The sequence below is a fragment of the Pogona vitticeps genome, chromosome 4, assembly GCF_051106095.1.
Source record: "Pogona vitticeps strain Pit_001003342236 chromosome 4, PviZW2.1, whole genome shotgun sequence".
Classification (NCBI taxonomy): domain Eukaryota; kingdom Metazoa; phylum Chordata; class Lepidosauria; order Squamata; family Agamidae; genus Pogona; species Pogona vitticeps.
The window spans coordinates 115,997,738-116,016,698 of NC_135786.1; positions in this window are offsets into that span (position 1 = coordinate 115,997,738).

An 18,961-nucleotide genomic window follows, 5' to 3' on the forward strand; every position below is an offset into this window, starting at 1 on the left:
TAGTGGATTCTAGGGTTTAGCCCAAAATAATTGTTTTTACCACGCTCTGCTTCATGAAGTACTTGGCAAAGCAAAAATCCCAAGAAGAATGGGGAAATCTTTTTCCCCACCAAAATATTTTTCTTGTAAGAAATAAAAATGTGACTGCTTTCCCATTTCTGTCATAAGCCTTTGCAAACATCAAGAACAATAAAGTATTGTCAAGTCAATTCTGACTTATGGCAATCCTTCTCAGTTCTTCCTACATTTCCTGACAGTACTCAGAAGTGATTTACCATTCCCTTCTTCTAGTGGTGCTCTGAGACCATCCAGCTACCCAAAAGCCACACAGAATGGCAACAGAAAGAGGATTTAAAGGTTTTTGAAGGAAATGCTTTGGTCCTGCTCTTAATGTCTTTTGCTTTGTTATTTGGTTTTAACAGGAGTTCTGATTTCCTTATTGACATCTGTAACGGCCTCCCTCTACCTCACAAAGGGGGGTCACTACGTCACTCTAAATCACTCTTCTTTTCCATTGCCACCAACCATTCCCTCAAATAAGTAGCTTCAGGCCAAAATATGATTCAAAATAAAAACTCAGGTTTATTGGGTACAAATAAAAGGAATGGTAAATCACTTATAATTAAATAATACTTCAATCACTATAATAAAGGCACTAGCATACCCAGACTCTCACAATATAACACAGATCTCCTAACTCCTCTCTAAACCCTATCAAAGCCCTATCAGTCCCTATCTGTCCCTATCTGAAATCTCTCACACACATTCACTTCCATTTATACAACAGCTCCACCCCTTATGTCCCACCCTCCGTCACACCATTGGTAGATGACTCACAGCTTTAGCAGTGACAGACAGGTGAGGTCATAGCTGTATGTAACAATACCTCCCCCCTTTAAAAGTTGTTTTGTGGGGGAAAGCTAAGGTGCTTTTCACCCAAAACAACTAGTAGCAAAAATCAAAACATTACAGTTTCCCCACATTTCAAAACTTACCATCAACATTCAGGCATACTCTAACAATACTATATTATTCAAAATATACTTACACTCAATAAATCATTTGCATCTATACAGAACAACATTTCAGTAAACACATATTTCCATAACTTTTAAACACAGTAACCAATTTCAAGAGTCCATCTTTTCATCTTCCGTCATCTGGTCTTCGGGATAAGGCATCAGCAACACAGTTCATAGTCCCTTTGACCACCTTAACCTCGAAGTCATAGTCCTGTAAAATTAAAGCCCACCTCATCAGCTTACTGTTTTGGGCCTTCATAGTCTTTAACCACATCGGAGGGGAGTGGTCAGTATAAAGGATGAAGTGTCTCCCCCAGATGTATGGTTTTAATTTCTGGATCGTGTACACGATGGCCCAACATTCTTTCTCAACAGTTGACAGGTGTTTCTCGCCTTTCTGTAGTTCCTTGCTCAGGTAGGACACAGGATGCTGGTCTCCGTTGTCATCACACTGGCACGGCACAGCTCCTACCCCGGCGTTGGACGCATTGGTGTAAATGATGAACTCTTGATCAAAGTCTGGAGCACGCAACACAGGGTGGTTGGTTATCGCCTCCTTCAGCTTCCCGAACGCCTCCTCGCAGCTACTGGACCATGGGATGCTGTCATCACTCTTCTTTCGTGTCAGCTCGGTCAGCAGTGCTGCAGTCTCACTGAACCTAGGAATAAACTTCCTATAGTATCCTACTAAACCAAGAAAAGATCTAATTTTTTTCTTGGTATTGGGTCTAGGCCAATTACGTATTGCCTCTACCTTTGCTTCTAGGGGCTTGATTACACCTCCCCCTACAATATGACCCAAATATTTCATCTCGGGGCTACCCAGCTGGCATTTACTTGCTTTCACTGTTAGCCCTACTGCCTTTAACCGGTGCAGTACTACCTCTAGGTGACAAAGGTGATCCTGCCAGGTATTGCTAAAGATCCCTATGTCATCAATGGAGGCTTCTGTAAACTCACTGAGCCCTTGCAGAGTTTTGTCCATCAGCCTTTGGAATGTAGCTGGGGAATTCCTAAGGCCAAAACTGAGTACACGAAACTCAAATAAGCCAAAAGGGCTACAAAAAGCAGTTTTTTCTTGATCTCTAGGGTCTATCCGCACTTGCCAAAAACCTTTAGTCAGGTCTAAACAGGAAATGTATCGACAACCCCCTATGGTTTCAATCAGGTTGTCAAGTCTGGGCATGGGGTAAGCATCTGGTTTGGTTACTAGATTTAATTTTCTGCAATCAACACAGAACCTAATGCTTCCATCCGGTTTATCCACCAAAACTATTGGAGCAGACCAAGGGCTAGACGATGGCACAATAATATTTTCTTTTAACATCTCATCCAGCTCCTTGCGCACCTTGTCCATATAGGGTCCGGTTACTCTGTATGGGGTTACTACCTGTGGGGGTGCATCTCCAGTATCTATTCTATGCATCATTCCCTTAGCTAACCCAGGCTTGTTTGAAAAGACCTGTTGATACTTAGTAAGCAACATCTTTAGTTCCCTCTGCTGTTCTAGGGTGAGTGCAGGGCTGATCTTCACCTCCTCTGGGTTGAACTTAACTTCACCCCTACCTTCCCAATAAGGCAAGTCATGTTTTTCCTTATCAGCAGCTTTCATTGCAAAAAGCACTCTCTTTTCCTCTCTATAATATGGTTTAATTGCATTCACATGCACTACCCTCCTGCCTAGATGTTCATCTCCTTCAATTATATAATTAAGATCGCTCATTTTAGAAATGATCCTATAAGGTCCTGCCCAGTTCAATTGTAGTTTGTTCCCCTTGATGGGCTTCAACATCAGCACCTCATCTCCAGGGTTAAAATGTCGTTCCCTAGCCTTTTTATCATACCAGACTTTTTGTTTGACTTTCTGTGCTTGCAGGTTTTCAGCAGCTAACTCTAAATTTCTTTTGAGGTTGTTCATTAAAGTGTCTGTGTATGAGACTACATTCTGAGGATCTTCTTCTATGATCTGTTCCCAATTCTGCCTAATCAGATCAAGTTGTCCTCTCACTTTCCTCCCGAATAACAGTTCAAATGGACTGAACCCTGTACTATCTTGTGGTACTGATCTGTATGCATATAGCAATAATTGCAATTTCTGGTCCCAGTTATTTGGGTTTTCTGCTAAATAAGCTCTAATCATTCTCATCAGGGTTTCATTAAATTTCTCTGGCCAATAGAAGTTTTGAGTTATTCTCTGCTTGGTTTTATTTATCCCTAAATGTGCAGCAAATATAACAGAATGTCCCCTTTCTAAAATAATTTGACGATATTTAACAGGCACTACCAACTGGCTTCGAATCCCATCTCCCCCTTTTGAGATGTTCATCAGTGTTTCTCGATACAGTAAACCCTTTCAGGGGTTCCAGGGGTTAACTCCATTCCTGACACTTTCTCAAAACAACATTTTAAAGTGGAATCTGCTTGCTGTTCCTGGGAAAATATACTGCTTTGGGGTATCTCAAGTGAGAATGCCTCAGCTTGTTGTATATTTTCATTTTCTTCCTCCTGAATGTCAGTAACTTTTTCAGCTGCCTCTGTTTGATCTTGTTGTGAACGCGTAAGAACTAACACTCTCTTAACATGCTCCGAGAGGTTTGTCCCAATAAGTACAGCTGAAGGCAGTTGCGAGGAAATTCCTACGCGCCAATTTCCTTGCCAGCCCTTATAACGAACTAACACTTCAGCTACAGGCAAAATAACAATCTTCCCCTATTCCTTTAATTGTCATACTTTCATTTGGTATTATGTAATTTTGTGGTATGATATCAGGATGACACAAGGTCACCTGCGAACAGGTATCTCTCAATGCCAAAATAGTTGTGATCTAAAATTCCAATATTATCACCAGCTGCCTCAAATAATTGGGGATCAGTTCTAATAAGAAGGCAGTGCCTTATCTCAGCCACAGGAATACTATCTTCTTTAATCTCAGCTGTTGTTGAGATCTCTGCTGGTGTTGCTATGGCAACTGACTCCTCCCTTGGTGGAGTTATCTGTCCCTTCTGAACACAATAAACAGATTTAGTCTTGTTTAAATTCATTTTCTGAGGTAAAAATTCTTTATTTTCTCTAGCTTTATGACATTGGGACGCAATATGGCCTTTTTCATGGCAAATGAAGCAATTTCTATCACTCCGTGGAACCTTTCCAGCCCCTTTTTCTTTTCCCTCCAAATTTTGACTCCTGGCTTGGCTCTGTTCTGAGGGCTTTCCCACAAAATGGCCGCCCACTTTCTGCTGGCTTTTAACTTGTCCCCTGGGATATCTATTGTAGTCCTCCCATGTTTTTCTCATACTTTTTCCCTCAGAATAAATAGGTTTTCTGATTTGTGAGATGAAATCTGCAATTTCCCCTGCCTGTTTCAAATTTTGAGGTTTCTTGTCTTTGACCAAGTATTTAATTTCACCAACTTTTTAAATTCAGAATAATCTTTTATTAATTCAATTGCCATCTCGGCGTACACTTCAGCAAGGCTTCCACTAATTTGAGATCTCAGAATAATCATTTTTTCTGACTCTCTGACTGAAAAATCAGCACACACTCTTTCAAAAAGAGTTTAAAATGCTTCAGGACAATCTCCCTTTTTAAATGTTGGGAATTTCTTTAGGTCTGCTTTTGATAACTGACCCTCCTCAGAGTTTGAATCCCTATTATTATTATTGTTCTGGTTCATTAATTCCATTCTTCGTAGTTCAAAAGACATTCTCTCTTTCTCTAGGGCAATTTTCTCTCTCTCTAATCTTTCTTCCCTCTCCATTTTCTCTTTCTCTAATCTTTCTTCCCTCTCCATTTTCTCTTTCTCCATTTGAGCATACCTTTCCATCTTTTCTAATTCTAGCTGTTTTAACCTATATTCATGGGCTTGTGCTAACTCCAATCTTCTGAGGTCTGTTAAGTCTTCTCTAGAGGACCCTCCCTCTTGAGCTGAGGAAAATCTTTCCTCTTCCCCACTAATCTCTTCATCTGAACTAGCTGCCATCTCAAATGGTCTTGGTTCAGCTTTTCTACCCCTGGTTAAGGGCATTTTCTTTCACCAAAGGCTCCTATATCAACTCTCACGCCTCTGTTTAAAAGTCACTTTTTTTCCTATGCTACTGAGTCTGTGTTATAAAGTTGCTGCCTTCTCCAGCACTGTCAGCTAGCAACTGTAAACTAGGCTTCTGCCCCTTAAGCTAGGCCTCTTGCCACACCGAGTTTATTTTATTTCTCTGCCTCTGGCACCACTCTTGAATTCACACAGCTCTACCTTGACCCAGGTTTAGCTTTTCAAACAGAGTTCCCTCAGCTTTGCTGCCCTTGGCCTTCGCTCTGTCCCCTCAGAGTTTCCCTAAACTCAGGACAAGCTAGCCAAAACACCACAGCCTTTGCTTTGGGCCACTCTCCACACACAAAATGGTCTCCACAGAGCTTCCCTGTCTCAGTTTTCAATCTGAAGTTTCAGTGCCCCTCTACTAGACTTGCTCCCCTTAAGCCAAGCCCTAGAAGGTGACCCACGCTCTCCACTTCAGATGACCCTAGGTAAAGATCCCTGCTCTGGGCACATTTTTGCCAAGGCTTCACTGGAATATTCGTATCCCACCAGCTGGACACCAATTTTATTGTAACGGCCTCCCTCTACCTCACAAAGGGGGGTCGCTACGTCACTCTAAATCACTCTTCTTTTCCACTGCCACCAACCATTCCCTCAAATAAGTAGCTTCAGGCCAAAATATGATTCAAAATAAAAACTCAGGTTTATTGGGTACAAATAAAAGGAATGGTAAATCACTTATAATTAAATAATACTTCAATCACTATAATAAAGGCACTAGCATACTCAGACTCTCACAATATAACACAGATCTCCTAACTCCTCTCTAAACCCTATCAAAGCCCTATCAGTCCCTATCTGTCTCTATCTGAAATCTCTCACACACATTCACTCCCATTTATACAACAGCTCCACCCCTTATGTCCCACCCTCCGTCACACCATTGGTAGATGACTCACAGCTTTAGCAGTGACGGACAGGTGAGGTCATAGCTGTATGTAACAACATCTACTGACCGTTTTCCTACAGACTCGCCCTCTTAGAATTAAATAAATCATCATCATAAGTAAACAAAAGAAAGCATGAGGCATATTTAGTCTGCTTCTTGCTTTGTGACTCAGTAATACCATTTTTCACTTCTCTGTGTACACATTCAAACGATCATACTTCAAATAAATATGGTTTTGTTGTCAACTCTCAGTTGATTAGAGGTGCCACATAAAACCTTTCAGGTTTTCATGGCAGATCTAAGGTAATATTTTTCTGAAGTAACAGCAACCCCCTAGGTGACTATGTTTGTGTGTTAATTGAATTTTATGACGGATAGATGCTTAGGTAAGTGTATGGCCTACAGTATTATAGAAATGTCACCATGTGGGGTTGGGTTTTCCAAAAGACTCTGGTCTTTGCATTGGTGTAGACTACAGTTTGTAATTCTTTTCCTCCAAGATGAAGGGTAGCCATTTATTTATTTAAAGTAAAGGCGTGTATTTAGAACTTGAATTGTGACATCGCTTTTCCTGATCACCATAGGGTCTGGAGAGAAGGCTTTGCTGTCTCAATTCCTGTTTCCTTCTAGTCAGTATTTTAGCTGCTTATCTCCCATTTGAACTTAGTTAGACTCATTAAGAAATGAGCAAGGTTGCAGTGTTCCATCCTCACTCTTTATCTGCATATTCATGTGATGGACTTTGGGAATCACACTGTTGATACCAATTGATTTACAAGCAGTTACACTTCTGTTCCATGGAAGGGGCAGTGTTTCCAGTGAATAACACAGGTATATGTGAACATAGTCTTAGAAATTAAACTGAGCAATTGATTGAGCAATTGAATTGTAACTTGTGTTCCCAAGTAACTGGCTGGAATCCAGTGTACCTGCTTTCCACTTATTTCTTTAAATCCAAAACCTTTTACTGAGGGTGCAATATTTAAAACCTGGAATCCTGAACATACAGCTTACCATGACCTAAATATGGGAATATTCTGTATAAGTTTGGGCTTCCTTTATACAAATTGGGGATTCCATAATTCTCCATTCTGGAGACAGATCCGCACCTACAGATACCTAAATGTGATTCACCTAGAGAAAAGCCCAGGTAGGAGGACATCAAAGCCTAGTAGAAGGTCCTTGCTTTGAGGCCTGTTACCCATATTTTTAATATATACTAGAAGATGTTTGACTGATTTATTTCATTCTGCTGATCATACAAACTATGCTCTATTTCTGGCTGAGAAACACAGCATGAAATTTCAGTCCAAGTACCCTCTCTATTCCTGTAGGAGTTTACACACTGGTCCACTGGTCCAGCTTCTACTGTATTTTGAAACATTGTGGTCATTCATATCTTCTAATAGCTCTACAGTTTACTGTTAAATATCCAAGGATATTTTTTAATTTATTAAACAACTGAAAAACTTACTGCACAAAACCCTGGACATTTTACAAAATCCTCGAAAACTGAAGGGGAAATTCTGGCATGTATGGAACAAGAAGACAACTCCTGTGGTTTGTGCTTCATCCATATTTGGGCCTGGAGATGTAGTTGTTACTGTACATCTACAGTATTTATATTCCAGAAAGAAGTCTGCAGCTGTTCTTAATTATCCTCTTATGCTTACTGTTTTCATTTGATTATTTATTTATTTATTTATTTATTTATTTATTTATTTATTTATTTATTTATTTATTTATTTATTTATTTATTTATTTATTTATTTATTTATTTATTTAAAATACGGTAGGATCCCCTTATCAACAGGATCAGTATTCACTGATTCACTTATCCATGGTCTGAAAATATTAAAAATATTAACAAAGAAAAAGTCCAGAAGAAACCCTCTTTTCATATGTATTACCAGACCTGGCCGCTAGAGGGAGTCAGAGACCATACTATGAATATTTATTAATGAAGAATGCATTCATGGTCTCTGGTACCCTCTAGTGGTCAGTCCTGATAATACATGTAAAATATTTTTATTGTTTTGTCTTTATACTATGCTATATATATAGGATTTGCTGTTATCCACGGGGGGCTTGGAACTAATCTCCAGTTGATAGGGAGGATCCTTCTGTATTTATATGCTGCCCTTTTCTTAAAGCATCCAAGGCAGCTGACAATATTAAAAGAAAATAAGTTAAAAGTTAAATAATAAATTGTTACAGTATTTTAATAATAATAATAATAATAATAATAATAATAATAATAATAATAATAATAATAATAATAATAATAATAATAATAATTTATTGTCATTGTAAGTATATACACATACAACGAAATTCACAGACACCCAGAGACCAGACACATGCACACACATAAAATTCCCAAACACTCCCCACCCACAGCATTAAACAGATATATTAAAACTCATAAATAAGAGCAATATTAAAAGCTCAATAATTCCTTTAAAAAATTTGTTGGTCAACTGGTTGTTTGGAAAGCATGCCGGAAGAGAAAGGTCTTAGTCCACTTGAGGAAGGAAAGCAAAGCTTGGCCTACCATGGGGGGGAGTTCCAGAGTCTGGGTGCAGCAACAGAGAAGGCCCTTTCCTGTGTCCCCCCCCAAAAAATGCACCTGTGAGGGTGATGGGACTGAGAGAAAGCCTCTCCTGATGATTTTAATTACCTGGGTAGGCCCATAAAGGGAGATGACGTCTTTTAGATAGCTTCAACCCAAACCATTTAGGGCTCTATGGGTTGAAAACAGCCCTTTGGATCGTGCTCAGAAATAGATTAGCAGCCAGTGGAGCTGGTGGAACAGGGGAGATATACTGTATGTTCCTTGTAACCGGCCCAGTTAACAATCTGCCTGTGGCATTTTGGACCCACTGGAGTTTTCAAACACTTTCCAAAGGCAGTACCCATACAGCATGTTACAGTAATCCAGGCAAGATGCAACTAAGTCATGTGTTACTGTGTCCGATCAGACCTCTCGAGGAACAGGTGCAGCTGCTGCAGTAGTTTTAACTATGCAAAAACACTTCTGGCCACCACCGAAACCTGGGCATCTAGGCTTAGAGATGAATCCAGGAGCACCCTCAAACTGCGCACCTGTGTTTTCAGAGGAAGTGTAGCCTCATCCACCACAGGCTGAATCTGTATTCCCTGACCTGCTTTTCGCTCTTACCCAGTCTATTACTGACACCAGACATTGATTTAGAACTGAAGCAGCTTCATTGGGTTTGAATGGGAAGGAGAGATAAAGTTGAATGTCATCTGCTTATTGGTAACACCAAACCCCAAATGTACGAACAAGCGGTCTCAGCAGTTTCATGTAGATATTAAATAGAGATTTGAACAAAGGGGTTTCCAGAATCAATCTGTGTTATTTGCACTTAAAGGATTAGGTAGCTGGAGATGGGAAAAGACTTTCATTGAATCTACAAAGACATTGGGAGGCATGGCATGTGTTTGTTTGTGGTATTATAAGAGGCCATATACAGCGATCTCCAGGCAGCATAAAATAAACAAGAAAAAAAAATAAATGTAAAAAATAAAATAAAATATAACCAACAAAAGAAGACTTGTAGCACTTAAGCATTAAATATATAGATTTTCAAAATCCAACCAATATTGGATTATATGAACATTTATCTGATTTGATTATATGGCAGCTTGCTTTTCAAGGACTGTTCCCCCCCCCCCAATCTTCAAGAGCTTGTCTTCAGTTTGAAACAATAAGAGGGAGGTCATGTCTTCAAGCCTTTCCTGTTTGCAGTAGGTATTTCAGCCCTCAACACAACCTTTGGAGAGTCTGAATTTTTTCCTGCGGTCATAGAATGCAATATTCTATAAGGATAGAACAGGGCTGATCATATTAATAACTCTCTTTAAACAGCCACTTGACCAACAAACTCTAGATGTTTTTGGACTGCACTCCCATAATTTCTCACCACTGTGTTGGTTAGGGGGTGACAGAAGCTGGAGTCCAACAACAACAGGAGGGCTACAGAGTCAAATGAACAGAGCCTGGGAAAGACATTCCCTTTAATCTCCCAAATAGACAAGCTCTTTATAATGTGGCTGGGGAACCTTCATCCCACCATATGTCTTGGACTAGAATTCCCACAAACCCTTACCAATCATGTGCCAGGGAGGGCTGACAGGTTGAAGACAAAATGTCTGGAGAGAGGAAACATCTCCACATCTCTCTCTCTCTTTCTCTCTCTCTCTCTCTCTCTCTCTCTGACGCTGCTCTACATGTAAAGGAGTGTAGCACGGCTATGGTTACTATGTAATGGCAAATGTGGATGTCTGTTCCTGTGAAGGTTCACCTTGGTCCAGGTGTGGAGGGTCTGCCTGTTCTTTAAGAGTAAACAACAACAACTTTTCTAACGGTTACAAAATATTAATGTTTATTTGAGAAACTGTGAACATCAACCAGAATGTCCAGCTTCTCCTTTTCTCACAATGGTGGGTGGAAGGGGTTAAGGCTTTGTTCCAGAAATAATTTTTCTCCCATTAACTCTATCATCTCATATCTGTGAGAAAGCTGAAGGTCCTCTACCTCCAGTCCTGATGGAACTGGCAACCTGGGCATCAGGTCTCCAACCTTGATTTTGCCTTCCAGGTCTCAGGCTCTCTGCTCTGTGAAGTCTCACAGACCAGTGGTTCTGCATGGCCCATCTCTGAAGGGTTGAAACATCTTTCTTTCTCCCTCTTCTTTCTAGTCAACTTGGCTCTAGCCAACTTGATTCTTCACCACCATTCCCTTGCCTCTTTCTTTCCCCAATATGAGGATTTTTGGGGTTTCACCTCCCTTCTTCTCCTCTTTGTGAGGGATTATAGTTTTTCCCACTTAAGGCTCCATGGGTTCCCAGTCCAGAACCATCCCCAGCCTGGTGGAAAATCCTCTTATATTTTCTTGCATCTACCTCTCCCACCTTGACTACTTCCCTAGCGGACTTCTCCCCTTTATATACCTTCAGACTCCCGGACTCTTCTTTTCTTACCTTTTAAAACTGTTCCTTCCCCTCCTCCACACTCCGCTCTACTCTCTCTCTTAGTGCAGCCTCTTCCTTCAGCCGGGTTTTCATTTCCCTTGATGTCCTGGGTCCCTCCTCTTTTTCCTTCTCTACCTCCCATTCTCCTCTGACCCCCCAAGGGAGTAGCCACTTTCCTGGTAGGTCAGGATTTCTCTTTCAGTGGCTCTACAGGCTTCTCCCATTCCTCTGCAGGAAAGGACAGCACTCGGGCTGGGACTGTGCGAGCCTGGCCTTTCGTCCTCAAACTATCCAACCAAATAGAATGAGTTGGGCCCCTCCAAAAGGGGAGGGGTGGGAGACGTCCGACAACCAGAACTCTTGACTGGTCCTGTATGTGGATTGGCTGGCCTGTATGACCCACTATGTTGGAGGGAGGTGTGGCTTATATGTGCAAAGAATCCTAGCACTCTAGACTGAAGAGGGCAAAAAATTACGAATCGAAGGAAGCGAGAGCAAATTATGTGTAGAAAAGACCAAAATAAAGAGCCTGCAGATGGAACAAGCAAATGGAAAAGAGACCACACAAACACAGTGGGCCCTCGGACTTACGAACAGCCCTAGTTGCGAACATTTCGGGTTACGAGCCCAATCTCATAGGAAACTATAGACCCTGCTTGCGAATGTGGAATCGAGTTACGAACCAAAAAAAAAAAAGGAAAAAAGAAAAAGAAAAAATTCTGCCCCTAGTGGTAGGAACAGATTAAGTAGCATTAGTTCCTATGGGAACGAATGAATCGACTTGCGAAGGGATTGTTCATGGTGAGGTCAGAAAGGAACTAATTTGTAGAAAAAAATAAGCAATAATATGCTGTATTCTGGAGAAGGATTTTTAATATATATTTCTACAGGTACTACTAATAGCTGAGAGGCAAAGATCTAAACGCCTTCCAGCCCAATCCCAGTTACTCCTATATGGAAATTTGTCTCTTTAATTTCTGTGGAAATTACTTACAAATGCTTACAATGTTTAGGATTGCACATTTACTGCAGTCATTCACTCAGGTCCACTGAATTCAATAGGCTGTAGGTGTATGTGCCAAGGAGTACAATCATAGCAGCAATTATTGGGAATTTAGGCCCATTGAAGTTAGTTGGCAACTTACTACAAAGTACGTAGATGTTGCTAGACCTGTGCTGTTAATCTCTTGCTTCTGCCCTCTCACCTGATATCCCTTGCATTGGTTGGAATGCAGGTATGCAGTTTTTACTGTGAAGACCTAACTAGCTCCTTATATGCAAGGCATTTGTCACCTGCTACAGAAGTATTTTTAGAATCCTGGAGGAGCTACTGTAATTTTAACACTGCAAGCTTTAATTGGTTATTTTGGAAGATGTGCAGTCTGATCCAGATCATGTTTAGTCAGAATTAGCTCACTGAGTTCAGTGAAATTTACTGCCATGCCATGTGAAGGACTGCAGACTTACATTACTATATCTCTGATTAATTAGGACCCAATGTATTTTCATAGGGGGAACTTAAATGTGTCAACCGCTACTGGATTTTTTGAGCTTTTTTTTTTTACTCTAGTGTGTTACAAGTTATGGTAAGAAAGAATTTTTAAAAAATTGAAGATGGCTTTTTCTTTCTAATGATGACTGGCAATTTATCATTTAATAAACAGAAGCTATCCTAACGCTTCCAAAATGCCTCAAGAAAGCAGCTATTTTAGGTTGTCCTAATAAGCAAATTTATTTAAAATTAATATAGTTGAAAGGAACTGAACATTTTCCATTAGTTGACAGCCCATTGTGTGAATAAATTTCTGGCAAGTGGGGAAAGAGGATCAGTTCTTGAGCAAAAAGGATCCCTATGGCAGTGAGAAAGATCCATGCAGAGAATAAATCAAATAATGAGGTGTGTCCTTTTCTCTTCCTGTCCTCCCATCTTCTGTTTCATAGACTTGAACATATAGCTGTCAATAGCGAGTTGTTGGATGTGAGAGCAATCTGTTTGCAATGGTTGATTCAGCTGATCTTTCTGTCCAGACAGGCGTCCTCTTCCTCCTTCTCTGCTCCATGTATGTACCTCCTGAAACTGTGTGCTTGGTGCAAGAGGATTATCATCCCGGACTGAAGGAGTGTACTATTCTTTGGTTAGTGGTATAAAACCAATAGTCAATTTGTCAGAACGAGCCTCCCATTAGGGAATGCTGCTCCTTCGGCCAGAGAGCCTCTGGGCTTTTATGTACCTCCTTTCAGCTGGGTCAAGTCCTATCAAATACCAGCAAGAGCATAGCATAAATTCTTCCCAACAAGTCTGCCTAAAAAGAACACTCCTATACTTGCTTGATATTAGTAAGTACAGACACCTGGGCTTTGTAGTCCCTTAAGACACACTAAAGCTTAGTGAGGTAGGACTCTGTCTAGTAGCAATCTTATGGCCTCACCACCCTCTGGAAGCAGGCTTAGCAGGTTTGCTGTTCAAGAGACCAATCGTCAAGATTTTTAAGATTAAATATTGTTATTGGAAAAATAAAGTTTTCATAGAAAATTCAGTTTGATGCATAAGTATAGCATGGATTTCATTTACAAAGATTATTGTAGTTAAATAAAATACAAATTCCAACTAAATAAAAACAACTAAAAAGATTTCTTCAGGGTAGGCAATAGGAGTAAGCCGTCCTGTTCATTCTCTTGCCCCCTACATTCTTAAGCCCTCATCCTATATAAGGAAAAAGATAAAAAGTAACAAACGGAACCAAAAACAAATTAAGGGGGGAAAAGGAAATCTTCACATAACAGAATCTCCATTTTTCTACTCTCTAAACTCCTCCTTTCTTCTCCATCCTCCAAGGTGTGAATCAATTAGAATTCAGGGGCTGTAAAGTCTCCTTCCATCCCTCTTTCTCATAAGAATGCAGGTGTTGTTTCCCTTCTTCCAATCTTTCATCCAATTGGGCTGGAATGTTGAGTCTTCTTCCTTATCTCATCCTTTGCCATACCAAGCTTCAGAAAACATTCTCACAGCTCCTCACAGCTTCTTCAGTAAACATTCCCAAGTGCTTTAAATCGGCCTTACACAGAACCATTTTAACTCCATGTTACATTTCTCATGACTACATAAACCATTCAGACAACATGCTTTAACCCACATAATTCATGATCATGACACAATTTTTTCCATTTCATAATTGGTTAGGAGATGTATTTTGTCAAAAGGGAGATTTCTCTGTCCTGCAAGAAGACAGGGACAATGGGTTGTATTCACATATAAAATTAAGTCATGGTGTAGTGCAGCTTACCCCAGTGTGGTGCCTTTCAGGTGTTCTGTACTACAGTTCTCATCAGCTTCAGATGCCATGGCCAGTGGCTAGGGATTATAGAGTTGATCCCATTGACGATTCAGACTCACACATTCCTTCTTTCCTTACTCAATCCTGTATTGCAAAGTGTGGTGGTGGGGGGAAGTGATTTGTAGGCCCCCGTTCTTGCTCAGAGTCATAGACTAGGTTGAAAAGAATAATAAATGTTGGCTTAGTGCTACAAGTGAATTGACAAAATATTTACAAGAAGCAAAAGAATATCGAAAAAGGGGGCGGGGCCAAGATGGACGAAGGTTGCAAAGTGAGAGTTCTCTCTCATTTGTAACTGCTGATGGAGGTTCTGTAGGCTTGAGATAGCCTAAATAATTTTTCAGAAGAGGGAAATATATTCCAAAAGAAGAGAAGTGCTATCTGAGAAGGTTGGGGGAGCCGGTTGCTACCTCCCTATCCCAGAAGATCGGCATTCTCTTCAGCAGGACTCCATGCAGGTCTGAGAAATTGACTCAGTCCAGAAGGCTGGAGGAGGATGGACACACAATTATATTCAAGATCTACAGACACTACTGTAAGCAAATCTATTGTATTATTATATTTGGGCTGAACATTTATAAAATTACTGTGATATACGAAGATAGGTGGGAGTAGGCTGGAAGACTGAACATTTAACAGTGAAGAAACGGACTGTGGAAGAGGATGGGAGGAACATAGAACATGGAAGCTTGTTAAAAAGAGATCTTTAACAAGCGGCAAATTATCTCTGTAAAGCTCCCCTTAGAGTCTTGTCCGGTACTAGTGAATATTATTGAACAATCCTGATAATTCAGAAGTTGCCTACACCCACTGGAAGTTTACTTAATGAAGATTATTCAGGCTCGGAGTGACACCTTGGATTATGAAAAGGAATAGACTGGGGTTTGATTTCCTTTCTTCTTGATTTTATTTCTTTTGTTGAGAGTGGATGGGGGAGAAGTTGAAAGAATAAACATTTTCTGGGGTTTATTATTTTTCCTTTTATTATTTTAACTTCTGTTGTTTATGAAAATCTGTGACGACGCCGGAAGAGATCTTTCTCTTTTTTTTCCCAGGAGCTTATATTTCACAAACCTTATCTCCCTCTACTCACGGTCTGGAAAGCTGCCCAGAATGTTGAACTACCCAGTTTTGCCTCTTTCTTTCTCTCCCCCTCCTCCAAACTTAGACATAAATAGGTATTTGAAGTGAAGCTACATGGACTATATTTATTATATCTAGGTTGCATCCTCTTTGGAAAAAATTCTCTTTATTAATAACGCTGACTTTTTGTCTGACTTAAAATATACAGTGGTGCCTCGCTTAACGATGTTAATTGGTTCCAAAAAACCCATCGCTATGGGAAAACATTGTTAAGCGAAACACCATTTCCCATAGGAATGCATTGAAAACCGGTTGATCCATTCCAATGGGAACGGATTACCGTCCTTAAGCGAAAATCCCCATAGGAAACATCGCTAAGTGAAACAATGTTTCCCCCAATGGAAAGCCATTCAAAAGCATTGCAGCCGGCTGCAGTGCTTTTGAATGGCTTTCCAATCTCCGTTTTCGCTCATTTTTAAGTGTCTTAAAATGTTTGAAACCTGTTTTAAATGCTTGGAATCGGTAGTGCACCTTGTGAAACCTATGCAAACTTAATTTGGCTCTGTTCTGAGTCTTCGTTAATGTTTGGTGATTTTTTGTTTTTCCCCTTTAAATCCATTGAAGGGACAGTTCAATGGATTTAAATGGGGAAAACAAAAAATCACCAAAAATTAACAAAGACTCAGAACAGAGCCAAATTAAGTTTGCACATGTTTCACAAGGGGCACTACCGATTCCAAGCATTTAAAACAGGTTTCAAACATTTTAAGACACCTAAAAATGAGTGAAAACAGAGATCGTTAAGTGAAAATCCCCCATAGAGAACATCGTTAAACGATGCGGAAAATTCCTCCAAGAAACACATCGTTAAGTGAATTCTTCGTTAAACGAAGCAATCGCTAAGCGAGGCACCACTGTATTGGGACATCTTTATCTGCTGGCCAACTGATTTGTGACTGGGTTTGCTGGCTGCCCTTATATATAAAATGACTGTAAAACCCAAGGTGGAGAAAGGAAGTCTAGCATTAGAACCAACACATTTAAGACTGGTGCAGGAAACCCAATCTTCTCTATTAAGAAAAGAAAGCTTTGAGAAGTTTATGAGCATTATGTTTAGTCAACAGATAGCTCATTTGGACAAGAAGTTTGATGAGATCAAGTTTGATATCTCAACTTTGGAAATTAAAGTATCAGACTTTATTAAGAAACAGGAGGACATAAACCCACAGTTGAGCCAAATAAAAGAGGAGGTAACACAACAACATCTAGACAAGAAGTTTGATGAGATCAAGTCTGATATCTCAACCTTGGAAATTAAAATATTAGACTTTACTAAGAAACAGGAGGACATAAATCCACAATTGAGCCAAATGAAAGAGGAGGAAACACAACAAAATCAAGAATTACAGAGGACAGCGAAAACAGCAAAGAAAATGGAGAAGAAAGTGACAGAATTTCAGATTTAAGAAAGATGGAAATTCAACAAAACCAATACGAGATATCAATGATCCGAATCCAGATGGAGAATGTTCCACACACCTCAAGAATTTGGAAGGTACCAGAAATCCAGAATGAAGATTCATGTAGGAATAAAATATTAAAAATAATGCAAGATAAGCAATATATAAAAAATGTAAGGAACAACAGCGGCAAGAATAGTATCCGTGAAACACTGGAAGGAGTCTGGAATACCACAAATAGAGAAACTGATAGTAAGAATACCGTGAACTGAAGAAATCAATATGTTAACAAACTTGCTGAATCCAAAAAAGGAAAAAGGAGCACTGGGAAATTTGGTGGTCACTACATATATGACCACAAAACAGACAGAATGGTAGACTGATAGTTTAGGAAGAGTTACTTCAAATGCTAGCTAAATATTATCAGTTTTATAATTAATAATTGGAATTATAAAATATATGTCTGAATTTGGATTCTCTTTATATATTGTATATACTTTGGTATGATATTTGGAACTACTCTTACAAGGAATTATTTAGAATTATTATGAAAAAAACTGATTATATAAAAAATGGAAGGAACAGTAGTGCCAAGATTAGTATTCGTGAAACACTGGAAGGAGTCTGGAACACCACAAATACAGGAATTGATAGTAAGAATACCAGGAACTGAAGAAATCAATATGTTAACAGACTAGCTGAATCCAGAGAGAGAGAGAGAGAGAGAGAGAGAGAGAGAGAGAGGAGCACTGGGAAACTTGATGGTCACTAAATATATGATCACAAAATAGTTAGAATGGTAGGTTGATATACCATCATAGTATAGGAAGAGTTACTTTTAAATACTAGATAAATATTAACAGCTACATAATTAATAATTAGAATTACAAAATATAGGTCTGAACTTGGATTTTTCTTATATATTGTATATATTCTTGTATGTTATCTGGAACTACCTTAGAAGGTATTCAGAATTATTATGAAAATAATGATTTGTATTGCATTTGTTCAAATCCACCCCCTCTAAATGTATCCGTGTCCCAGTTACCCCCTACCCTGCCCTACCCTTGTAAAGAAGAAAATAATAATATTTTTTTATAAAAAAAGAAGCAGAGGAATATCACTCCATTCTCCTTCTCTGAGTTGGCTTTTAAAGCCTTCAGCTGAGGGCATTTTTGTGTGTGTCCTACCTCAGTGGGACAAAATATTTTAACTGACCATTAAATTCAAACCTTGGAGCTCTCTTTTTTGAGAAATCTGTATAGCCCTTTCCTTTCTGGCTTTCCAATTATATATTCAAAATGCCTGTTTTTTTTTCCTAAGGATCCAGCCTGACATTAACGGATACAGAACAATTTCCTCAGAAATACAGTACATGCCTCAGAAATCCAGGTGTGCAAATTAAGTTCCTTTTTGCCTTCTTGTGGCCAGCCCCAAAACAAAGCACATTAAGCTGCAAGATCTGTAGTTGGAAAAAAAAGTGCTATGGCAAACAGACACCTTTCATCTCTTGGGAGAATATCTCTAGATAATAAAAATTAAATTTAAATTTTTAAAAAAATCTGTACAGAACATATCCAGTCCAAAATTTACTGGTCACTTTTTTTAATGGATCTTTGAAAATCAAAATCAGCATTCTGAATTGGGAAGCAAGAAATGTGTAGCTTTACTGGCAAAGTCCACTGCAGCATTTCAGTTCTGGCAGTTGTAGTACCTCAGCATTGACACTGCATGTAAATTTGCTCTAAAGCAGACCTGCACTATAGATTGTTATAACTGATCTGTTTGAGTTAGAAGAGTGAAAGAAGCACCTTGCAAATGATTATATGTCTATTCTGATTATATTGACTTAGGGTTGCCACCAGCAATGTGGCTCAGTACTTCATGGGTTTTCTTAGTCTGACTGAGTTGGCCTATGGAGCCTAAGGCATTTTTTGATTTTTTCATCAGCAAAGAGCAAGGGGAAAGCCAGCCAAATTGTTTTGGCAAAGAATGCAGAAAAACCTTGAAGCCGGGCTCTCCTTACCTGGTCCTAACAATAATTGGAAGAATTGACTGCCGTTTCCACTCAAATCAACAGCTCCA